The sequence below is a fragment of the Nicotiana tabacum genome, chromosome 9 (genome assembly GCF_000715075.1).
Source record: "Nicotiana tabacum cultivar K326 chromosome 9, ASM71507v2, whole genome shotgun sequence".
Lineage (NCBI taxonomy): Eukaryota > Viridiplantae > Streptophyta > Magnoliopsida > Solanales > Solanaceae > Nicotiana > Nicotiana tabacum.
In genome coordinates this window covers 82,128,184-82,141,977 of record NC_134088.1, presented here as the reverse complement: position 1 = coordinate 82,141,977, position 13,794 = coordinate 82,128,184, and positions in this window count along the sequence as shown.

Here is a 13,794-nt window from a genome sequence, read left to right as displayed (position 1 = left end):
GTTGGGTAGCCTCTCAAGCCAATCTAAAGCCTTCCCTCTAAGTGAGAAAGGGAAAAGCCTTAACCTCAAAGCGTCCTCAAATACATTTGTCTGCTTGCTCCCCCAGCATGTGTCTACAAAACCTTTGAGATGCTTATATGCGTTCTGATGTGGAACTTCGGTGAAGAAACCCCTTTGTTCCAATAGAGTAAGCATGACATTGGTTATTTAAAAATTGCCCGCCCAAATCCGGGGCGGGACAATTGCACTTGCATAGCCTTCATTGGGCAACACTCGGTGTGCTGCCCTTGGAGGAGGTGGGGGGAGGGTTGGAACATTGTCATGAAGCAGGCGGCCTCTTCTTTGTACTTGAGGTTTAAGATGAACCTCATCCACTTCATTTTCATCTACCTCCTCCTCCTGAGAAATATGTCCGAGAACCTCGTTAAGAGTCATTTGGTACCTAAAAGCAATTGACAGACAAAAATTAGAAAAACAGAAGGAAAGAAAAATAAAGCACACAAATAGTTAGATAAATATATATCTAAAACCGTCTAACTCACCGGCAACGGCGCCAAAAATTGATCAGGTCCAAACCTACACCACAATTGAGTAGCAAGGATGGTCGATGCAGTTTTACCCAACAAGGTCGGGATCAATTTCCATAGGGAGTTAATTGATTTGGAATTAGGTTCATATCTAAGTCTAGATGCATGTTTTGTTCCTAATTACACTTCCAAACATGATGGTATTGATTCTACTTCTAATTATATTCTATTGTATGCAATGATTAAAGCTAAGTACAATATTTTTTATGTTAGTATTCAAGTGTTTAAAAGGACTAGGGTAGCGACTTCCGCCTAGGTGGACATCTAACGGATAGTAAGAATCTAGGGCAAGCTTGATTAATTTGGGATCGTAATATAGCTATCACACCCAAGAACTCACTCTATATCTCTCGATAGTTTGAGGGATTTTGCCCAAGTTGGCTTTCTCAAGCCCAACTGGGTATTCATGCAAGTCATGTGATATTAGCTCAAGTCGGGTATTACTATCTCTAGGTTTAACCCTTTAATTGGGGCTATCAATTTCTTGAGTTCACCCCAATTTCTTATTAGCCTAGTTTTCCCAGACTTAATCCCTCTTTCTCAAGAAGAGACCAAATCATAAAGGCATGAATTAGTATTTGCAACCACTAATTCTATAATTCTAGCAAGAACTAGGCTAAATATCACTACCCCATAAACATTCAAGCTCTAAAATTCAAGACCCATTAAATACCCATACTAGGGTTGAGTCACAACCCTAGCTATGGGTCTAGCTACTCATAATAATAACAGAAATCAAAGATAAAGAGAAGATATAATCGATAATACTAAATTAAAAGATGAAAATCTAATGTTATAAGGTAAACCTTGTACAAAATTGCCCAAAAAGAAAAATCTAGCCGTCTCACGTACTCAGCAAAAACATAATATAACCTAAAATTGACAAAAAGATCTATTTATACTAAGCTAAAACTTCCGGATAAAAATACCCCTGTGGAAGTTTCGCGGCCGCGTAAATCTAACCGCACAGTTGCTTTTGCGGCCGCGTAATTCTAATCGCGGTCCGTGTTTCTTCACATCTGGACCTTGGTTGAACCTTGTTTCACGGACCACATAATTTTCACTGTGTCCACGTGAGAGACTTCCGCGGCTGCGTAACTTTAATGCGAACCGCCCTTCTCATTTTTTCTTGAATTAAGCGCTCTCTGAACCTTAGCAACCGCGGTCCGCAGAATTCCCATCGCGGCCATGCTGGTACTTTTGCGGCCTCATCTTCTTGTCGTGGTACGCGTTCATGTTTGTGCCCAAAAAACCATCTCTCTGATTCTTCATATCGCAGACCTCGAAATAATAGCCGCGTCCGCGTTGATACTTTCACGGCCGCACTTATTTGTCGCGGTCCGCGTTCCACACCTCTTGGCCCAGTTTTGGTTTTTGTTCAAGTTTTGACTCCTTTATGAGTTGATTATGGCTCCTTTGTCTCATTTTGAGCAATCCTTGCAAGCAAGCATATTAAGTTAGTTTCCGGGAATACCTTCACGCATTTTTGGCCCAAAACACAAGTAAAAGAGAGCAATTAATAGGCTAAAATCCCTACTTATCACTATACAACATGAGTTGGGTACTCGGGTTGAGTTGAGCACAGTATTTTACCCTCAGATGGATGGGCAGTCAGAGCGCACTATTCAGATATTAGAGGATATGCTTCGTGCGTGTGTGATAGATTTTAGGGGTGCTTGGGACCAGTCCTTACCACTTGCGTAGTTTGCTTACAACAACAATTATTAGTCCGTCATTCAGATGGCACCGTATGAGGCTCTGTATGGTAGGCGGTGTCGATCCCCAGTGGGTTGGTTTGAGCCTGACGAGGCCAGATTATTGGGTACGGACTTGGTTCAGGATGCCTTGGAAAAGGTTAAGGTGATTCAGGATAGACTTCGCACAGCCCAATCCAGACAGAAGAGTTATGCAGATCGGAAGGTTCGTGATGTGGCATTCATGGTTGGAGAGAGAGTCTTTCTCCGGGTTTTGCCTATGAAGAGCGTTATGAGGTTTGGAAAGAAGGGCAAGCTGAGACCCAGGTTCATTGGTCTATTTGAGGTGTTACGGTGAGTTGGGGAGGTCCAGTCTTCAGGAGTTCATCCAGTATTCCATGTTTCTATGCTCCGGAAGTATTACGATGATCTGTCCCATGTGTTGGATCCCAGCCCAGTCCAATTGGACAAGGATCTATCTTATGTTGAGGAGCCAGTGGCTATTTTAGACAAGCAGATCAGAAAGCTAAGATCAAAGAACATTGGTACCGTAAAGGTTCATTGGAGGGGACAGTCGGTCGAGGAGGCGACTTGGGAGACCGAACAGGATATGCGCAACCTTTATCCTCATATTTTCACCACTTCAGGTATGTCTCTATGCTCGTTCGAGGACGAACGATTATTTTAAGAGAGGGAGGATGTAACGACCCGGCCGGTAGTTTTGAAAGTAATAGCCCCGATCCCCTATTTACTGTTTTCCCCGCACCTTTTTTCTGCTTAGGTGACTTTCCGAGAGGTTTTTTTTTTTATTTCGGAGTGTTTTGGGACACTTAGTCCCTAAATGGAGGTTTAAGCCTTAGGATTTGGACTGTAGTTGGAACTGTATGAAGACGACTCCGTAATGGAATTCTGACGGTTCCGTTTGCTCTATTAGGTGATTTTGGATTTAGGGGCGTATCCGGATTGTGTTTTGGAGGTCCATAGCTTATTTAGGCTTGAAATGGCAAAAGTCAAATTTTTGGAGATTTCGACCGGTAGTGGACTTTTTGATATCGGGGTCGGATTCCCTTTCCGGAAGTTGAAGTAGGTCTGTAATGTTGAATATGACTTGTGTGCCAAATTTGGGGTCAATCGGACGTGGTTTGGTTGGTTTCGGCATCGGTTATCGAATTTGAAAGTTTCAAGTTCTTTAAGTTTGAGTTGGAGGATGATTTGTGATTTTAGCATTGTTTGATGTGATTTGAGAGCTCGACTAAGTTTGTATGGTATTTTAGGATTGGTCGGTACGTTTGGTTGGGGTCCTGGGGACCTCGAGCGTGTTTCGGACGCTCAACGGGTCATTTTTGGACTTAAGGAGTTGGCAGTTTTTGCTGGTGTTCTGCAGCTGGTTTCCTTCATCGCGATCGTGTGAGAAGGCTCGCGATCGCGTAGAGTAATTAGGAGACCAACTGGGTTATCTCTTTGCATTCGCCAAGAATGGGGCGCGATCGCGTAGGTTCGTCAGGTTATGCATCGCGAACGCGTGGGCTAGGCCTCGTTCGCGAAGAAGAAATAAGGCAGCAGTGGAATAGGGTATTGTTCTTCGCGATCGCATGAGGTCAGTCGCGATCGCGTAATTTTGAGGAGCTATTTCATCGCGTTTGCATGGAGAGTTATGCATTCACGTAGATTAAAATAATGGGGCAGCAAAGTTGTTCTTCGCGATCGCGAGGGTGTTTCCGCGATCGCGATTAAGGAAAAATATGTGGGCAGAATTAAAGTTCAAAATCGAGGGTTTTTGATTCATTAACTCAAATATTTGATTGAGAGCTCGATAGAAGGCGAAATTTGGAGAGTTATACGGAGGAAGTTTTCTGGTAATGATTCTTAACTCCTTTATGGTTATATTCCACTAATCTATGGTTGATTTCATTATTTAATTTCGGTTTTGGGGGTTGAAATTGGGAGAAATTTGGAAGAACTTCTTCAACAAAGATTTCGAGTTTTGAAAGGGGATTTGTGGTCGGATTTGAGTAAATATTATATGGTTAGACTCGTGAGCAAATGTGTATTCGTATTTTGTGACTTTTACCCGATTTCGATATGTGTGCCCCACGGGCGATTTTTTAAAGTGTTGATTTCATTAATTAAATGAGTCTATTATTGTTGTATTTATGATATGTAATTTCTTTTGGCTAGATTTGGGCCATTCGGAACCGGATATTCGCGGGAAAGGAATTGTGACCGATTGATTGAGCTTAGTTCGAGGTAAGTGGCTTGCCTAACTTTGTGTGGGGAAAATCCCCTTAAGATTTTTAACTATTATGATATGTGAGCAATGTGTACGTGAGGTGACGAGTACGTACACGTGTTAGTTGTGGAAAAACCCGATTTTCTTACTGAGCAGCAACATGTTTTCCTTTTATTTTAAGTTATACCATTTTAATGAGTATTAATCTATTTTCATTCTTAATTGAGTTATTCCAATATGTGTACCTATCCTGTTTAGTCTAATACAGCATGTCTACGTGTCTTAATTGCTTATGTGAACTCTGTGTAGCATGCTTAGTGAATTTCTTGCTTCTTTCTTGACTAGCACTTAGTCTAAATCGTAAGATTTCGTGATATAGTTACATTTCTATTATTTGCGCTACATATTTACTTTGGGACTACGGAACGATATTCCGGTAGATCCTCCTGTACTGCATATTTACTTTCGGAACGGTATTCCGGGAGATCCCTCTTGTACTGCATATTTACTTTGGGACTACGAAACGGTATTCCGGGAGATCCCCCTAACTTGCATATTTACTTTGGGACTACGGAACGGTATTCCGGGAAATCCCCCTACACCTTTACGTTTGGGACTACGAGACGGTATCTCGAGAGATCCCCAGTTATATTTCTGTGTACTGAGTTGTTACCTTCTATGATTTAATTATTGTTAAATTTCAGCCTTTATTTTATTGCGGTATTACACTCTATATTGTTTTATTATATATTTACTAGTAGGGTCCTGACCTAACCTCGTCACTACTCGACCGAGGTTAGGCTTGACACTTACTGAGTACCGATTGTGGTGTACTCATGCTACTCTCTGCACAAGTTTTTCGTGTGCAGATCCAGGTACTCCTTATCAGCCGCCCTATCAGTGAGCCGGAATAACTTTGGAGACTTTAAGGCATATCTGCCGCGTCCGCAGACCTCAGAGTCCCCTTCTACTCTTTCTCATGTCCATTATCTTCCGTATTTTTCCTTTGTTAAACTCTGATGTGTAGAGACACTAGATTTTCCTTCTGTAGTTTGTGATTCACGATGTTCCGGGTTTTGGGATTTGTTGTGTATTTTTGAATAGTTGGTTAAATTTATATTTTTATTTCATTATTACGCAATAATGTTAGGCTTACCTAGTTGTAGAGACTAGGTGCCGTCACGACATCTCACGGAGGGGAAATTGGGTCGTGATAGTGAGGCAGTTCCATGCTCCGAGTGTGGATCCCGATCGTAAAAGAATGGTCGTGTTTACAATCCCGGTGGATAACCGGGTGTTGTTCGCTTCGGTGGGCGTGGCCAGCTATCTACATTGTTTGGTGACCGAAGAGGACCAGGCGAAGATGAACGAAGTGAGCACATCGAGCCTCTTCAACGAGGAATAACAGGCACTGAACCGGGTACGTTTTCCCTTCTTTGTGCCCTTCGTGCATCTTATTTAACTTCAGTGTGTCCTCATGGTCTTATCGATTTATTTTTCAGGCTTCGGTGATCCACCATGAAAGCTTTCAGTGGTCTCGGATGGAAGTCAGCCAACTCTAGATCGATCTCAAGGAGCAAGTCCGGTAGAAGGACATGTATAGGGTTCTCAGCGAGCAAAAAGACGAGGCCCTCAAGGATCTCCCTATTCTTCGAGCCGAGCTGGAAAAATCTCAAAAAGAGGCTTTGTCCGAGAAACGGAAGCATGTCGAACTGGTCGAGAAGGTAAGGATTTTTGAGGTTAATAACGAGAGGTTACGCGTAGTGACTAACGACGCAACCTCGTAGGTCCAAGAGAAGATAGACCTGATTGACCAGCTCCGGGCTAAGATGAACGAGCTCAAAACTTTGGTCGAGATACTGAGTAGCAAGATGGACCTTCTGGCCTTAGAAATGTAGGCTACAACATAGGAGATGGCATCGGTCAAGGACTAGCTACGGGTGGCGAAGGATAAGGCCGACAAGTTGTCTCGGCTAAATGACGAGATTCCAGCATAACAGGATTCAGCCATCTTGGAACAGGACGACCTCGGCCGGGAATATACTGCACTGATAAGTTAGAGGTAGCCTCGATTGATTCCATCGAGGTCGAGGAAATGCTGGCCCAATACAAGACCGATGTGGAAATATCCGAGGCCTGCTTAATAGCAAAAGCCAAGTATGTAAAGCGGTTGTCCCAGAGGGAGACCCTCGAGGGGATTCATGCCCGGGGGTTTGATCTATCGACCGAGATTGAAAAAGCCAAGAGGCTCGAGGCCGAGGCAAAAGATCTATACGAGCCCGAAGGTCACGAAGGTTCCAAAGGTTACGATGCTGAGCCGAGCTCTAGTGATGATTAGGCGGACATGCCTTAGCTTTTCTTTCTCTCTCTTTTTTTGTTTTCTATTGTATATCTCTTTGTTGTTTATTTTGAGGCTGTTTTATCGTGCCTTTGTAAATACTTTTTGGAATATATATAAAATTTACCCTTCGACAACACTTTATCTTTTATTTTCATCATCTGTTTGCAATTTTTTATTTGAAGATCGTTATTAATGCCTTAGAATTGGACGTAATCCAGAGTACCCGTTCTCCGGAAGCCCGAATGAGGCTCGATTTCGATAATAATTCTGAATTGTTTAGGCTTCAAAGTTTCGATAAAAATGAAGGCGTTTAAGGTACTTGAATGTTTTAATCATACGCGACGGTGTTTTGATGAGGATAACCTTTTAATAGGTTTTAATCATATGTAAGGGCCTTACTTTCTGAGTACGGACTTAGACATCTACGAGCTATTTTAGGTTGGCCATAGCCTTTCATGTTCAAGCCCTGCCTAATAGGCCCGGTGCCTTTGGGATTCAATAGCCCGAGCTGTTCGATCTTTTTATCGGACGGCAGTCCCCGAGTCGGGGTAGCCCCTAGGATTCAGGATCCGTTATTTGTTATAAGTAAATTCAACGAATGTATCGATGGTATAAAATGCGTAGTGATAAAATATAGAGGGTAAATTTCTTTCATTGCTTTGCATGTAGAGTACATAGTCAAATGCGCATAAGATTTATGCCATGGCAAGATAGGGCTACATGGGTACGGTTCGTTTGACCGTTGGACCCTTACAACAAATCCTAATTACCAAGCCTTAGCTTTTAATATTAAGTAATAACACCTTCTAAGGATCCTAACTTAGGGGTAATGACCCCCAATATTTGAGGCTAAACTTGTGAGGGCTCGAATATTGTTGGTCCGATGTATGTGATCAGCAAATCTGGCTTTAGGCCGGCCTTCAAAATTACGGTAGCATGTTTTACCATTGCCTCGTTAAAAACCTTGCCGTAAAACCGACTTCGGAAAAAAACGGTTGAAGGAAAAAATAGTATAACACGTGATTTTAGACCTAATAGGCACATTTGCCCTCGGCCGAGTACCTGCACAAGTTAGTCCGTAATATAACAAATTTTAGAAGGGAATTATGCTCGTACCTTAGCAGTAGTACCACTTTAAGTGTGCCACATTTCAATTGTTCGGTAGTTGTACACCGTTTCTCGACTAGAGTTTATATAAACCTTTCTCGCTTATTCCTACAACTTTATATGGTCCTTCCCAGTTTGGGCCTAGTTTCCTGTGGTTTGGGTTCCTGGCGTGTAGCATTACTTTCTTTAACACCAAGTCCCTGACTTGAAAATGTCGAAGGTTAGGTTTTCAGTTGTAGCATCTCCCCACTTCCTACTTTTGGGCAGCCAACCGGACCAGGGCAACTTCTTGCATGTCATCCAGTAAGTCCAAACTCGCGGTCATGGCCTCGTCGTTTGACATTTTAGTAGCATACTTGAACCTGAGGCTCGATTTTCCCACCTCGATGAGGATTAAGGATTCCGTGCCGTACACTAGAGAAAATGGGGTCGCTCTGGTACTTGACTTCAAAGTCGTTCGATATACCCACAAGACTTCGGGACGGATTTCTTTCCACTTTCCCTTCGAATCAGTCAGTCTCTTTTTCAAGCTTTGGAGTATAGTTTTGTTCCTTGACTCCGCTTGTCCGTTCCTACTAGGGTGGTAAAGTGTTGCTAATATCTTTTTGATTTTTTGGTCTTCGAAAAACATACTTACCTTGTTGCCGGCAAATTGCTTTTCGTTGTCACAAATGATCTCACCCAGTATGCCAAACCAACATATTATATGATCCCAGATGAAGTCGATGACCTCTTTCTCCCGAACCTTTTCGAATGCCTGAGCCTCGACCCACTAGGAGAACTAATCGGTCATGAGTAGTATGTATTGGGCTTTACACAGCGCCCATGTCAAGGGACCGATGTTGTCCATCTCCCACTTCATAAACGGCCATGGGATAGGACCGAATGAAGCATCTCTGCCGGTTGATAAATCATTAGGTGTGTCTTTAACACTCGTTGTATTTTCGTATGAAGGTTTTCGCATCTTTCTTCATCTTATTCCAATAGTAACCATCTCTGATTAACTTCTAAACCAGGGATTCTGCTCCCGAGTGGTTCCCACAAGTTCCCTCATGGACCTCTCTCATGGCGTAGTCAGTCTCTCCCGAACCCAAGCACCTAGCTAGTGAGCCGAAAAAGGATCTTCTGAACAGTTTCCCCTCGACCAAGCTAAACCTGGCAGCTTTGGTGCACAGGGCTCTCGATTCTTTGGGATCCAATGGCAATTTTCCTGTCTTCAGGTAGTCTATGTATTTGTTTCTCCAATCCCAAGTCAAGCTTGTCGAGTTTACCTCAGCGTGACCTTTTTATACCACTGAGGTCATCTGTTTTACCACAGCCTTCGAGTTGAATTCATCGAAGACGACAGACGATCCCAAGTTGGCCAGTGCATCGGCCTCACTATTTTGATCCCGAGGTATTTGTTGTAGAGTCCATTCCTTGAATTGGTGTAAGGTCACCTACAACTTGTCCAAGTACCTCTGCATCCATTCCTCTTTTACTTCGAACGTTCCATTGACTTGATTTACGACAAGGAGGGAGTCACATCTGGCTTCGATCACTTCGGCCCCCAGGCTCTTAGCTAGTTCTAGACCTGCAATCATAGCCTCATACTCGGCTTCGTTATAAGTCAATTTTACAGTTCTAATAGAATGCCTAATTATGTTACCTGTAGGTGGTTTAATACGATACCGAGCCCGTACCCCTTCGTGTTGGAGGCACCGTCTGTGAATAGGGTCCAGATCCCCAAGTTAATACCCTAAGTGAGCAGTAACTCCTTTTCGACCTCGGGTATCAAAGCCGGCGTAAAGTCAATCACAAAGTCCGCAAAAATATGAAATTTTATGGCGGTCCTGGCTTTATACTTGATATCATACCCGCTAATTTCTATGGCCCATTTGACCAATCGGCACGAGAGCTCGATTTTATGCATGACATTCCTCAATGGATAGGAGGTCACGAAACATATGAGGTGGCATTGAATGTATGGTTTTAATTTCCTAGAAACGCTTAGTAAGGCGTACGCTGATTTTTCTAGGTGAGGATACCTTGTTTCAGTATCGCCTAGGGTTCTACTAACATAATAAATAGGAAATTATGTAACTTCTTCTTCCCGGACCAGGACAACACTTACCGCCATCTCGAAAACTGCCAAGTAGAGGTACATTTGTTCATCTGCCTTCGGAGTGTGCAGCAAGGGGGCTCTATAGGTATCACTTGAGTTCTTTTAAAGCTTGCTGGCATTCCGGGGTCCAAGAGAAGTTGTTCTTCTTTTTCAATAGTGATAAGAACCGATGGATCTTATCCGATGATCTCAAGATGAACCGGCCCAATGCGGCTATCCGCCCGATCCATCTTTGTACTGCCTTGATGTTGTTGACTACGGTGATGTCCTATATGGCCTTTATTTTGTCCAGGTTGATCTTTGTTCCCTGTTAGATACCATGAATCCAAGAAACTTGCCCGAGCTGACCCCAAATGCACACTTCTCCGGGTTTAGCTTTATGTTGTACTTTCTCAATATGTCTAAGGTTTCCTGCAAATGTTTCAAAAGGTCCTCTGCTCGCAGGGACTTAACCAGCATATCGTCAATATAAACTTCCATTAATTTTCCTATTTGTTCTTTGAACATCTTGTTGACTAGGCATTGGTATGTGGCACGTCGTTCTTTAACCTGAACGACATTACGTTATAACAGTAGGTCACTGAATTTGGTTATGAAAGAAGCCTTTTTTTGATCGCCCGGGTCCTTCTAAATTTGGTTGTACCCAGAATAGGTGTCAAGAAAACTCAGTATCTCATGTCCGTCTGTTCCGTCAATCATTCAATCGATGTTAGGCAAAGGGAAAGAGTCCTTTGGACACACCTTATTTAGGTCCTTATAATCTACACACATCCTAAGTTTATTTCCTTTTTTGGGCACGACTACTACGCTAGCTAACCACTCCGTGTATTTAACTTCCTAGATGGAACCTATTTTCAGAAGTTTAGATACCCCATCCTTGATGAATGCGTGTTTAATCTCAGACTGTGGCCTTCTCTTCTACTTAACCGGATGGAACTTTGGATCCAAGCTCAATTTGTGAGTGGTTACCTCCAGTGGAATCCATGTCATGTCTAGATGGGACCGACGAAACAATCAGCGTTAGCTTTAAGAAAATCAATAATATTTTTCCTAAGATCGGGGGTTAACCCTGTGCCCAGGTATACCTTTTGATCCGGTAGGCGCTCGATCAATATAACTTGCTCCAACTCCTCGATCGTCGATTTGGTGGCGTCAGTGTCATCGGGTGCCATGAAAGATCTCGGGACACTGTAATCACCCTCATCATCCACTTCGACCTCCTCCTATTTTTCCGGCTTGGCTAAGGCCAGTATCATTGATTGCTATTTAGTTTCTTCTTCGTTGGTCGGTTCCCTACTTTTCGATGTTGAAACCGCGGGCACCAAATTACTTCATCGACAATGAACATTTTCTTTGCGACCAGCTGTTCTCTGTAGACTATTTTCACTCCTCATAGAGTGGGAAATTTCAGCGCTTGGTGTAAGGTCGAAGGCACTGCTCTCATGTTGTGAACCCATGCCCTTCCAAACAAGGGTATGTACCTCATATCCCCTTCGATCACGAAAAACTTTATTTCTTGGGTGGTCCCGACAGTGTTTACTGGTAAAGTTATCTCACCCTTCGTGGTATCGCACGCCATGTTGAATCTGTTTAATACCTGGACCGCCGGTACGATTTGATCCTGCAACCCAATTGTTCTACGACCCTTGATCTGATAATGTTGGCCGAGCTACCTGGATCAATCAACACACCTTTAACCCGAGATTTATTTATAAGTACGGATATTACCAGTGCATCATTATGAAGCTGTACGATTCCCTCGGTGTCTTCGTCTCATAATGAGATGGCTTCTTTTGGGATGTAATCCTGAGTACGTTTTCTCTCATGATAGAAACTTTGGTGCGCTTTATCATTGGCCCTTGGGGGACATCAACTCCCCCAATTTTCATGTTAATTACGTGTTGAGGCTCTTCTTGTTTGACTTGTTTGTTGGCGTCCCTATTTCTGAAGTGGTTTTTGGCTCGCTCGCTCGCTTAGGAATTCTTGAAGGTTCCCATTGTTGAACAATCGAGCTACTTCATCTCTTAGCTGACGGCAATCTTCGGTCTTATGATCGTGAGTACCGTGGTACTTACACACCAAACTAGGATCTCTATGGGCAGGGTCGGACTGCAATGTTCTTGGCCACTAAGTCTTTTTGATGCACCCTGTGGCCGACACTATACGCGTTAAAATTATACTCTTATAACCTTGGTGCCTCCCTACTCCTGAGCGACCTGTCAAACTCGTTCTTGCTCACCACGCCTCAGCTGCTCGGTCCTCGATCATTTCTTTTATCGTTCCTTGTCGGGTGGCATCTGGATCTATTTCCCCTCCGATCCGTGTCGTATGGCTGATATCGATCTCGGACCAGCCTCGGCTCATGATCGATGATTCTCTTAGACCTGTCATCATTCTGATAGGGCAAACAGACCCTGAAGGGGTCCTGAGTTGGTCGTCCTCGACTCTAATCGATCTTTGATTGATACCTATTGTGGACGTCAGCCCAGGTGGCCGTCGGGTATTCCACCAAGTTTTGCTTTAGCTATTGAGAGGCCACAAAACTTTGGGGGTTGAGCCCTTGAGTAAATGCCTGAACGGCCCAATCATCCGCAACCGGTGGCAGATCCATCTGTTTTATCTGGAACCTCGACACGAACACCCTAAGCATCTCGTTATGCCTATGCTTGACCTTGAAAAGGTCTGACTTCCTCGACTCGGCCTTGATAGCACCGGCATGGGCCTTTACGAAAGCATCTGCAAGCATAGCAAACGATTCGATAGAATTTAGAGGCAAGTTGTGATACCATATCATTGCTCCCTTGGATAAGGTTTTCCCAAATATCTTTTGCAATACTGATTCGATTTCGTCGTCTTCCAAGTCATTCCCTTTGATCGCACATGTATAGGAGGTTACATGATCATTTGGATCTGTGGTCCCATTATACTTTGGAATGTTGGACATTCAAAACCTCTTCGGGATCGGCTTCGGTGCCACGCTCAGGGGAAAAGGATTCTGAATGAACTTTTTGGAGTCCAGCCCCTTCAATATCGGAGGCTCTCCCTGGATCTGATCGACCCTGAAGTTATACGTTTCTACCTTCTTGTCGTAGGCCTCAATCTTTTTCTCGCCAGACTCCACCCGTTTTGTCAATGCTTCGAGCATCTTCAACATCTCGGAAGTTTCCCCGGGCCTGAATTCGCCCAGTTCCACGGCAACTTGTTCATCCCTCCGAGTATTTTCTTGGGACTGCTCGAGATCGACCCTGCTAAGGGAGTGGCTCTGGTTCTATAACTATGCTATCGCTGCTTGTTGAGCCTGCAATATTTTGAAGATCAACCGCATGCTCACCCCATCACCTTCACCTTCGGGCGCCTCTCGAGCCACTAGCCGGGGTCCCCCGCGAATGTTGTTTTCAGGATCAGTCGGTAGATTGATGTTGATGGACATCTGTGAGTTAGCATCGACCGGGTTGGTGGCTGGGACACCAATGGGATCGACAGGAGGCACATCATTGCAATGCATCACGTTACTATTCTCACCATGATGGCCTGACTCAGCGTCAACGTTCAAATGAGCAGATTGAGAATTTGACATCCTTGGGCTAACATGGAATCAAAACTTCGAAGAACAAGCGTAAAATAGGGTGTGTTATGGAGATTCGTAATTTTGTATTAAATCACCACTATTATCCTTAGCCCCACGGTGGGTGCCAAACTGATTACTCCCAAAAATGGGTAGCAATTGAATT